Below are 12,595 nucleotides of genomic sequence, written 5' to 3' on the forward strand. Positions count from 1 at the left end.
TTTATGTCACATGGTATTTGCGCAGCAGATTATTTGTACCTATAGGTAAGCCTATAATAAGGCTTACCTATAGGTAGTGTAAATATCTCCTAAACGTGCATCGTTTAGGAGATATTTACTGTATATGCAGCTGATGATGTCATTGGCGCATGCACTCTGAAAAGAACGACCACCCGTGACATTCCTTCAGAGTCCTGTGCCGTGATCGGCGGCTCACTCTGGAGTGACGTCACACGGTTTCGGCCAGTCACACAGCCGGAGTCCGCAGACCCGGAAGGAAGACGAGTGAAGATGGATGCAGCCTCCAGATGTGACAACGCATCTGTGAAGGGCTTCGTTTGCAGGTAAGTTTTTTTTTTATGCAATGCATACTAGCGCATTATGCCTTCACTTTGAATGTCAGAATTTTTTTTTAAAAAGGAAGCAGTTTAATTCCTCTTTAATCCACAAAAACACAATATTTTACTCAGTTGTAGGGATGGGCTGAAACCCCCTGGTTTGGTTCGCACCAGAACACCTCAAACAGGCAAAAGGTGGAGGCGAACATGGGACACGAACATGAAAAATCAAATGTCTAAGTTGAGGTTGTGACCTGTCCACTTGTATTGTGTGCAAACACCAACATGCCTCCATCCCATAAGATACAAAAATAATTGGAGAATGGAGGCGGGACTTTGTGTGAGGCATGTTGGTGAATGTGTCCACATTAAAAGACTAGTAGGGTAGGATGTCTAAAGTTAATCCTGTGTCAAGTGATGATACCCACAAGGTCTATTGCAAAAAAATGATGCATAGTTTATTACAGAAAGATCATAAAACCAAATACATGATACAAGGAATACATTTGGGCTGCAATGAAGCATGTTGACATGCATAAGTTTACAGACATGGTTCAAGTAATGGTTATATATGTACAGAACATGGTAAAGTGGTGTAACACATGGTACAGTAGATAAAAGTATGCATCAGTAGATGTTAACTCTACGCGTTTCTTGGCTTGAAACCAATCGTCAGGAGTCTGATGCAGTGTGGCTGCATAGAAAAAAATAACTATGTATCAGTAGGAGTATGGAGAGAAATGGGCGCATACAAGTGCACATTTATTTAAATATACTCACACAGGATGCATGGGTGAATGATATCCCATGCATTATGGTGCAATGTTGGTCCGGGTACACTGAATCTCACCCGGGGTTGAGGCAGAGAGCACGCTCCAAATGGACCATCGGCCCCGACCGACAAAGTGGCCGGAGCACCTGCAGGGGCCACCAAGCAGGGACAAGTGACGAGGCCCAGGGGATGGGACAAACACTGGGAATGAAAAGAGGAGATGAGATAGTGAGTGAGTGGAGTGAAAGGTGAAGAGTGAAGGTAGAAAAGGAGACAGAAAGTGGGACCAGGAGAGTGCATAAGTAGGGATGGTTAAAAATAGCCCATCATGAAAGAAAAAGTGTGTGAGCCGAAGAGTGAATATGCAAAGACCAGGAAGCCACTGCAAGTGTCAGTGGAGAGGTGTGAGGGTGTGCAAAGAAGTTACCTGTGGTAAGATGGCCGGGCCAGGTGGCGTGCCCCAAGAAGGCATGGTGAGCGCTCGAGGTGCCCGGTCAGTGACGGCCGTGATATAGCCGAGGGCCGGGGGCGTGCTCCCGCCAACGTCATTGGCGGACATGATGACGCGGCGGGGGGCGGGCAGCCAGGAGCGTCGAGCGGCCACCCCTCAACCCCGCAGCGCCAAGGTCATAGTTGGTGAATCACCAGTGTACTCCGCCTAAGGCAGCCGGAGGCGTCAGAGGCGGGACATGGGAGTAATGACGTCGAGGCCAAGGCCCGCCCACGTCAGCGGCGGGGCGGGCGGTGGGCCAAGGGCTGGGCGCATCGCAACCCCGGGAAAAGACCAGATTTGCCCCGGCAACAACAGCATTATGAGAGTAATAGACAGATGTTGTGAAGATCAAAGGCAATGGGATATAGAGACTGTAAAACGGAAAAAGAAAAATCATGGGAAAAGGCGAAGTACACAGAATAAACAAGCCATATGAAGGCTGATGGTCTCTGCCCTGATTGGAGACAGTGGTGGGCAGAGAATATAAGATGATAACCACAGAGTCTTGCAATGAATAGGATCATTAAGCAAGAGAGTGTGGATAAGATTAGTTATGGTCCTAGAAGGATATAAGGTGTGACTGAAGGGAAAACAGGAAATGAAAAGGTAAAGAGTGGGAAACAAATAGGCAGATAAAAGGATAAATATAAACCAAAACAAAAAACAGCTTTAGCCCTGAATTAAATCAGTTTATATTGTCTGACTAAAGAGAAAACAAATGAACCCAAAGAAAAGGAAAAAAAGAAAAACAGAAAAACAAAGGACAGAAAGCAAAAGACATAAAACAAAAGGGGGGACAACTTTAGCCCTGAATTAAATCAGTATTTGCCTGACTAAAGGGAGAACAATAACAACACACATTTTTAGCCCTGAATTGAATCAGTATAATTTTAGCTAAAAAGGGAATTAACAAAAGCAAAGGAGATAAATAAGAGTTGCTAACGGTATCAAATGGCTCTGTTAATGTAACTCTTGCACTGAAGTAAGTCAGTAAGCGAGAGGCGGACCGTAGGTCTCTATAACATGGAAGATACCAAAGGGAAAAGGGAGACAACAAAGCAGAAGAGGAATGAGGAATGAGTAAAAAGCAACGGTATGGGGAATAGATAGGATAGGGAAACGGTAGGTAAAGCATAGGGAAGTGGATGGGGTTGGAAGGTTTGAGCTAGATAGGTGGATTATCAGGTCACAGGGAGCGGGTGTCTGCCACCCTGGTAATTATATGTCTAAGTTGAGGTTGTGACCTGTCCACTTGTATTGTGTGCAAACACCAACATGCCTCCATCCCATAAGATACAAAAATAATTGGAGAATGGAGGCGGGACTTTGTGTGAGGCATGTTGGTGAATGTGTCCACATTAAAAGACTAGTAGGGTAGGATGTCTAAAGTTAATCCTGTGTCAAGTGATGATACCCACAAGGTCTATTGCAAAAAAATGATGCATAGTTTATTACAGAAAGATCATAAAACCAAATACCTGTCCACCTGTCTAGCTCAAACCTTCCAACCCCATCCACTTCCCTATGCTTTACCTACCGTTTCCCTATCCTATCTATTCCCCATACCGTTGCTTTTTACTCATTCCTCATTCCTCTTCTGCTTTGTTGTCTCCCTTTTCCCTTTGGTATCTTCCATGTTATAGAGACCTATGGTCCGCCTCTCGCTTACTGACTTACTTCAGTGCAAGAGTTACATTAACATAGCCATTTGATACCGTTAGCAACTCTTATTTATCTCCTTTGCTTTTGTTAATTCCCTTTTTAGCTAAAATTATACTGATTCAATTCAGGGCTAAAAATGTGTGTTGTTATTGTTCTCCCTTTAGTCAGGCAAATACTGATTTAATTCAGGGCTAAAGTTGTCGCCCCTTTTGTTTTATGTCTTTTGCTTTCTGTTCTTTGTTTTTCTGTTTTTCTTTTTTTCCTTTTCTTTGGGTTCATTTGTTTTCTCTTTAGTCAGACAATATAAACTGATTTAATTCAGGGCTAAAGCTGTTTTTTGTTTTGGTTTATATTTATCCTTTTATCTGCCTATTTGTTTCCCACTCTTTACCTTTTCATTTCCTGTTTTCCCTTCAGTCACACCTTATATCCTTCTAGGACCATAACTAATCTTATCCACACTCTCTTGCTTAATGATCCTATTCATTGCAAGACTCTGTGGTTATCATCTTATATTCTCTGCCCACCACTGTCTCCAATCAGGGCAGAGACCATCAGCCTTCATATGGCTTGTTTATTCTGTGTACTTCGCCTTTTCCCATGATTTTTCTTTTTCCGTTTTACAGTCTCTATATCCCCTTTGATCTTCACAACATCTGTCTATTACTCTCATAATGCTGTTGTTGCCGGGGCAAATCTGGTCTTTGCCCGGGGTTGCGATGCGCCCAGCCCTTGGCCCGCCGCCCGCCCCGCCGCTGACGTGGGCGGGCCTTGGCCTCGACGCATCGACGTCATTACTCCCATGTCCCGCCTCTGACGCCTCCGGCTGCCTTAGGCGGAGTACACTGGTGATTCACCAACTATGACCTTGGCGCTGCGGGGTTGAGGGGTGGCCGCTCGACGCTCCTGGCTGCCCGCCCCCCGCCGCGTCATCATGTCCGCCAATGACGTTGGCGGGAGCACGCCCCCGGCCCTCGGCTATATCACGGCCGTCACTGACCGGGCACCTCGAGCGCTCACCATGCCTTCTTGGGGCACGCCACCTGGCCCGGCCATCTTACCACAGGTAACTTCTTTGCACACCCTCACACCTCTCCACTGACACTTGCAGTGGCTTCCTGGTCTTTGCATATTCACTCTTCGGCTCACACACTTTTTCTTTCATGATGGGCTATTTTTAACCATCCCTACTTATGCACTCTCCTGGTCCCACTTTCTGTCTCCTTTTCTACCTTCACTCTTCACCTTTCACTCCACTCACTCACTATCTCATCTCCTCTTTTCATTCCCAGTGTTTGTCCCATCCCCTGGGCCTCATCACTTGTCCCTGCTTGGTGGCCCCTGCAGGTGCTCCGGCCACTTTGTCGGTCGGGGCCGATGGTCCGTTTGGAGCGTGCTCTCTGCCTCAACCCCGGGTGAGATTCAGTGTACCCGGACCAACATTGCACCATAATGCATGGGATATCATTCACCCATGCATCCTGTGTGAGTATATTTAAATAAATGTGCACTTGTATGCGCCCATTTCTCTCCATACTCCTACTGATACATAGTTATTTTTTTCTATGCAGCCACACTGCATCAGACTCCTGACGATTGGTTTCAAGCCAAGAAACGCGTAGCGTTAACATCTATTGATGCATACTTTTATCTACTGTACCATGTGTTACACCACTTTACCATGTTCTGTACATATATAACCATTACTTGAACCATGTCTGTAAACTTATGCATGTCAACATGCTTCATTGCAGCCCAAATGTATTCCTTGTATCATGTATTTGGTTTTATGATCTTTCTGTAATAAACTATGCATCATTTTTTTGCAATAGACCTTGTGGGTATCATCACTTGACACAGGATTAACTTTAGACATCCTACCCTACTAGTCTTTTAACGTGGACACATTCACCAACATGCCTCACACAAAGTCCCGCCTCCATTCTCCAATTATTTATGAAAAATCAAAAGTCCTAAGTTTAAAGGCTTATATGCAAGTTATTGCCATAAAAAGTTTATGGGGACCCGGATACTGCCCTAGGGGAGATGTACAGGTCCATATTACAGAATACAGCAAAATTGTTTGTAGAAACTTTGGGGCAGCCCTCATCGACAAGGTCACCTTTGCATACCCTAATGTGCCCTTCCCTGGTACACCAACCTTTTACTCTCTCCCTTAAACCTAAAAAATTTAGAGCAGCCAACTGGTCACCCCATTGTCTCAGGAGTGGGTTCTTTAACTGAATGAGCTAGTCGGTTTGTGGACTTCTGTTTGATGCCCCATGTTAGGTGTCACTCTTCCTATATTTCATATACTCCAGCATTTCCATGAGCAGGGCACTGGAGTGGTGAAAAGCTTTCTTAATGAACAGGATCAGTCCACATGACCCTTAAACATCTACATTATTCAACCTATAAAATATATTCCTAGTTGGAATTATTTTACTTTCCTGAAAACCCACTACCTCCAGGTGCAGGGTATAGCTACAAGATGTGTTGTGCATCTTCATGCACCAATCTATACCTGGGGCTGGGAGAGAGTATTATTTACTAATGAAGTTCTGTCTCTGTAGCTTTCCCAGATACAGGCAGTCCCCGAGTGAAACATCCCACTTACATATGGCTCATATTGACAAATGGAGGGAGACAACAAGAAGTGAGAGGAAATTGACCCCTAGGAAGGGAAAATTATGGGAAAAAGGTGTCTCCAGTGAAACTTTATCAACAATACTTGTTTCCACAACAACTCAAAATTTTCAAAATCGAATTGTCACAGGGACAGAAAGGGGGTGAAATCTTCTGAACAGGGGCACAGACAGCAAAACAAATGTTACAGGGGCGTTACCCCTTCCCTATGGTATCCAAAAAGAATTATTTTTTTGGCTGGAGTTACATTTAACCTATCTTATTTGTAACCTGTGGACTGCCTTTACAATGCTGGTACAGATATATTGATGATATTTTCCTCAAATGGAAAGGCACAGTCAGGGAATTAAATAAACTCATGGTGGAAGTCAGCGACATTGCTTTCAACCTGACTGATCTAAAGTTAGAAAGTTTATTGAAATTTTATATAGCAGTAATGACACATTTGCAGAAATATTTAGTTTTTTTGTTTGCTACCAGACTGCCAGTGTGTGTCCAAATCCTACTCCTTCCACCTTCTGTAGTATCAGGGCCGGCGCTAGCAAAGAGCAGCCAAGGCACCGCCTGAGGGCGACAGAAGAGGGGGGGCGCCAAAGCCAGGGGCTCATTCCCCAAGAGATGCTTATTCTAGCGCCGGCGGCCAGCCCTGCTCGCACCTGTACCCAGCACACTGACAAGCAACACACCACAGCCCCAACTGGGCGCTGTTAACGTCAGCCGCTCAAGTCCCGGCTCTGCTTCCTGCACTCTTCTTCCTTTGCCAGATGCAGGGCAGAGAGCCCTTGGCTAGAAGACACCACCCCTTCTCCCTTCCGCCATTAAGGCTGGATCCTGGGTGCCTTGCCACGGCCTGCAGCTTATGCATGTATTTGCAAATGTGTGCAAGTAAACCCCTGTTTTTAACACATACTGTTAGGCAGGTTAATTCGGTTGGTCGCAGGCTGATTGGTAAGTTGAGCTTGGAAATTCTTTGGTTTTATTTTACATGTGTTTGCCCTTCCAGTGCTCCTTGCTGTGAAGACCAGTTATAGGTGGGGGCAGTGACCTTTTTTTGTATTGTTAACATATTGGTCAGGCAACGCACTGACACCTTTGCTGCCATTGTGCAATGTGCTGGGTGTTCAGTGTGCTCCTGCGCCTTTAAGGAGGGTTGGACTCCCTCCAGTCATCTGCCCTTCATCTATCCATTAGAATACATGTGCTCCCACTGTGGAGACTCTTCAAAGTTAGAGGTAGGGTCTGCAGGATACAGGGTGCCTTGCCGTGGCCTGCAGCTTATGCATGTATTTGCAAATGTCTGCAAGTAAACCTCTGTTTTTAATGCATACTGTTAGGCAGGTTAATTTGGTTGGTCGCAGGCTGATTGGTAAGTTGAGCTTGGAAATTCTTTGGTTTTATTTTACATGCGTTTGCCCTTCCAGTGCTCCTTGCTGTGAAGACCAGTTATAGGTGGGGGCAGTGACCCCCTTTTTTGTATTTGGATCCTGGACAAAAATCCTTCCTCCCAACTGGGCGGTAGCAGAGAGAGAGTCACAAACTCCTCCATTCAGCAGCACACAGAGACTATCGCCGCCATTCTGTGCACCATGCCTGCAGTCTCTGACCATTTTGTGCACCATACCCACAGTCTCTGACCATTCTGTGTGCCATGCTCGCAGTTTCTGACCATTCTGTGTGCCATGCCCGCAGTCTCTGACCATTCTGTGTGGGCATGAGAACAATTGGTGGGGGTACCAAAATGCATCTTCGCCTAAGTAGACAAGAATCCTTGCACCGGCCCTGTGTAGTATATGTAGGTAATTTATATTTTTTTGATGTATGTTTGCCCAGGCTGAGAGAAACAGACAGACAGAGAGAGAGGCAGACAGACAGACACAGAGAGAAAAAGAGAGAGAGAAACAGAGAGCCAGACAGAGAGAGGGAGAGAGACAGAAAGAGAGACCCTTTATAGCTGACAGACTTATCCTGCAACAAGAAACAAAATGGATTTAAAGATTAGGCAACGTTAGGCCTGGTTTAAACTACTTTAATGACATCAAAGAGTATTGTGAGTAATGTATTATTCTTTAGGCCAAGGCTTAGCACCATGTAAATTAATAGTGTAGCATTGTTATTATTTTATTCGATGTTCTATATTCTTAAAATAACAAAAGATGTGCAGCGCTTTCTGTGATATAATAAATCAATATATTGAGAGTCAAATGAATTGAATATAGTCCCAATATATGTATCCGTGAATTGACTTCCCCAAATCTTCAGTAAATAATTCCAATAATGAACCTGATAAGTCTATCCGCTTACCAGAAAGTGAAAAAAACTCAGCATAAGATAAACATCACCCAATGTGCCTGGGAACAATTTGTCACACCTCCACCAATCGATGCACTCACCAGATAATCAATGGTAATACGCCTTAAGTTGTTACTCTGAAAAGGAGAGACATCACGCTACAGTGTACATGTAGGATGGTGGTCCCCGATAGAATTAGGCACTAAGCAAAAAAAGCTCACCCGTGGGAGCCCAAAAATGCTCATGTAGTGTAGTAGTTTATTTGAACTTAAAAAGAAGTATAAAACAGCTGCAGCATAATACAAAATAGGCCAAAAAATGTACATAATCTGCCACCGTTCCTACCACGAGGCAGCCTGTAGGCCGCTCCCAACACATTTCGTGCTCTTGTACGAAAAGGAGGTGAATCCCTTAAGAACATGCAAGAGCACAAAACGCGTTGGAAGGGGCCTACATGCTGACGCTATTACCACCACGTCCTTGTGGAGTGGTGGCAGATTATGTAAGTTTTGTTGGGGCCTACATGCTGACGCTATTACCACCACGTACCACTACGTCCTTGTGGTAGGAGTGGTGGCAGTTTATGTAAGTTTTGTTGGCCTATTTTGTATTATGCTGCAGCTGTTTTATACTTGTGTTTAAGTTCAAATAAACTACTACACTATATGAGCATTTTTGGGCTCCCACGGGTGAGCTTTTTTATAATATATTTGGTTATTATCATATTGTAATTGTCCTGTGGAAGGTGCTCTGTCTCTCTAGATTAACCACTTGCCGACCAGCCGCTGCAGTTATACTGCGGCAAGGTGGCTTGGCTGCGTGAATCGCCATATCTGTGGGAGCTCGCCTGCAGGTTCAGCGGACTCGATGTCCGCCGGCCACCCGCGATCGCGGTGAAGAAAGGCAGAACAGGGATCTGCCTATGTAAACAAGGTGGATCCCCGTTATGACAGGAGAGGAGAGAGAGATCAGCTGTTTCTAGTGATCAGGAACAGCAATCTCTCTCTACTCCCAGGCAGTCTGTCCCCCTGACAGTTAGAAAGCACCTCCCTAGGGAACACTTAACCCTTTGATCACCACTAGTGTTAACCCCTTCCCTGCCAGTGCCATTTATACAGTGATCAGTGCATTTTTATAGCACTGATCACTGTATTTGTGTCACTGGTCACCAAAAAGTGTCGCAGTCCCACTAAAAATCGCAGATTGTTGCCATTACTAGTAAAAACAATAAAAAAAATAAAAAGTCCCTAAATCTTTCCCCTATTTTGTAGACGCTATAACTTTTCCGCAAACCCATCAATATACGCTTATTGCGATTTTTTTTTTTACCAAAAATATGTAGCAGAATACATATTAGCCTAAACTGATGAATAAATTTGTTTTTTTATATATATATTTTTTTGGATATGTATTATAGCAAAAAGTAAAAAATGTAGTTTTTTTTTTAAAAATTTGTCAGTCTTTTTGTTTATAGCGCAAAAAATAAAAACCGCAGATATAAATACCACAAATACCACAAAAAGAAAGCTCTGTTTGTGAACGTTGCATGACCCCGCAATTGTCAGGTAAAGCGATGCAGTGCCGTATCGCAAAAAATGGCCTGGTCATTAGGGGGGTAAATCCTTCCGGGGCTGAAGTGGTTAAATAAATGTAGATAACAATATGGGTACATTTATGAAATGTCCTTATGGACATTTACTGGCAGGGAACTCACAGGAAGAGGACAAAAGAAGGCTTAAATGATAAGTTTACCTTTTGTAACATGTTCTGGGTTTAAGTGTTGCAAATGCACTGGCCTCCACCCCCGAGTCCCCGTTTTTACAGCTAGCGGATGATCCGGCCGTGGCATTCATTTACAGTATTCTGTGCATGAGAAAACTAAGCCTTTGCAAGCTGTCCACTGTTGATCGCTCTTGGTAGTTCACTGCGCTTGCTCTGAGATTGTAACTGCCTGCCCGTATCGGAAGTACTGGCACACAGCTACACAGACAGTCTGCAGGACCGTGGCATTACACCAACGATCTGCTAATTGTGGGTGCAAGGTCCCTAACAAAAAAAATAATAAATGCACATTTTTACTTGCAAAAAAAGTGCATTTATTATTTTTTTTATAAACGTGAACTTATCCTTTAAAGATCCCTTAGATAAAAATATTGACCTTTCCTTGAAGCGCAACTGGGACACATTAGGTTTTTACCAAATCTTGTGTAGCTAGATCTTTAGGGATGGTTTGTGGTATAGTTTAATCATCTAAACGATCCTATTGAAGACATTTTGGAGTTTAATTAAAATTGCAATAGATTTTTGGTTGACGCATTTGCAGAATCTACCAGAAAGGTGGCCAAAGCAGCAGCAGCTCTTTACAACATGGCTTGTAGAACCTTATGGCTTAAGGCATGAGATTGGGATTTAAGGTGATTGTAAACGATCAAAATGTAAAACAGACATCAGACCAAATCACAGAGCGCCTCACTAAAGAAATCAGAGAGCTAGGTCACCGCACATCTGAATTGGAACAGAGGGTTGACCGCCTGGAACTCACTATAAACCACCAGGCTGACGATCTGGAAACCCTTTAGGGAGGAAAACCTATCCCTGCAATCCCAATTGGAGGACTTTGAAAACCGAGCCCGCAGGTCCAATATCCGTATTAGAGGCATCCTTGAAACTGTGATTGATATTCAAAATACTGTCACTGCCTTATTTCAAGAACTCGCTCCGTCCATCCTCATTGAACACCTGGAAATGGACCAAATCCATAGAGCACTTACCCCACGCAAGTCGGAGTGCCCCCTGTGCGACATAGTCGCTAAACTTCACTTCTACCAAACAAAGGACCAGCTCCTCCAAGCATCACGGCAGAGGGAAGCCCTCCAATTCCAAGGCCATGATTATCAGCTATTCGCAGATCTAGCTCAATCAACCATCTCCAAGCAGAGCGCTCAAACTATACCTGGGGGTTCCCCTTTTCTCTTTGCTTTACCTACAAGGGCCGCAAGCACACCTGCAAATCACAAAAAGACCTCCAATCTCTCCTCCAGGATCTGCACCTCACTGCGCCAACATCCTCACCCAAAGACCAATGCCAAAGACGACTTCTGCATCCAACTCACCACAGAAGACCTTCCCTTCCACCTCTGTGGCTGACAACCAAAGCTCCTCCAAACATGGTAGATTCAGATCCCCCACTCTGGCTCCACCTAATTCCATGGACTGATGGAGATTCCCAATGTCGCCTGTGTTCCTGTATAAAGACTGGCTTTGCTGACATCCCTTCTGGCTTTGGATCCTGCTTGCTGTTCCACTACTTTGATCCCTGACTTCTGGCTTGGCTGACTATCTGTTCTGGTTCCTGAACTTTGGCTATGTTTTGACTACGTTTGTTCTTTTTACTTTTATTATTAAACAAGCATGATTTAACTGTAGTTCTGTCTCGGTCTGATTTCATGGTTTCTGGCAATTCGCCGCCAAGGAAGGAAGATGAGGACAACGTTTTTTTTACTCACTTGTCTCAGGAATATAAAGGTTTTTTTTTTGAAGTTTCCACATACTATTGCTTTTTTCTCTGTTTTTTTTTACTCATTTGTCTCAGCAATATAAAGATTTCTTTTTCGAAGTTTCCACATACTAAGTTCCCTTATCCATTAATTTGGGGCCGGGAACTTTGTTGTTGGGCTTATGATCTCCTCTCTTTACTAAACAATAGTTTTGTTGCCTACACCCTGGGGACCTAGCCACGAGATGTGTCCCACAGACACCTCTTGTTGCTACTCCCCAGCGATGCCTCATCTGACCGCCCACATTTTCTCTACTGCAGGACTTCGCCACCTTGTAGGTGCAATAGTCACACAACTAGAGCTCTGTCCAGGTGCAAAGACACCATTATGGGTCATGGGACCATCAGATGCCGAACAAACAGTTAAATGGTAATGGGCTGCCATGCCCCTAATTGGTTTGCTATGTTTGTTCTCACAGTCGTACCATTGTATGTTCGTGACAAGATTGCTAAGTCATTCCTGTCTTATTACCACACATGGGCAATTTAGGCTTGACAGATCTCCTAAAGGGGGTTCTTGTCTCACATAATGATCTGATCCTTGCCCAGTTTGCCCCCAAGGGCAGTGGTACCCCTTGTCTTGGTTATCTGGCCTGGTTTCTCTTCCTTATCCACCTTCACTTCAATCTGTTCTAGCTTGCAGCTGATGCAACCTCCGCTGACCGTCACTGTTGCCCCTATCCTTGTCCACGGAGGTTCTAGTGGACTCTCTCTGGACTTACATTTACCCTCTGAATAGGTCCACCTGTACTGCTCAGACGGAAAACATCCTGACTCCTATTTCTCCTCTCTCCCTTGATTCCATGTCACCCTATAACTATCCTTTACGCTACCCCCCT

The sequence above is a fragment of the Aquarana catesbeiana genome, linkage group LG05 (genome assembly GCF_042186555.1).
Source record: "Aquarana catesbeiana isolate 2022-GZ linkage group LG05, ASM4218655v1, whole genome shotgun sequence".
Classification (NCBI taxonomy): Eukaryota; Metazoa; Chordata; class Amphibia; order Anura; family Ranidae; genus Aquarana; species Aquarana catesbeiana.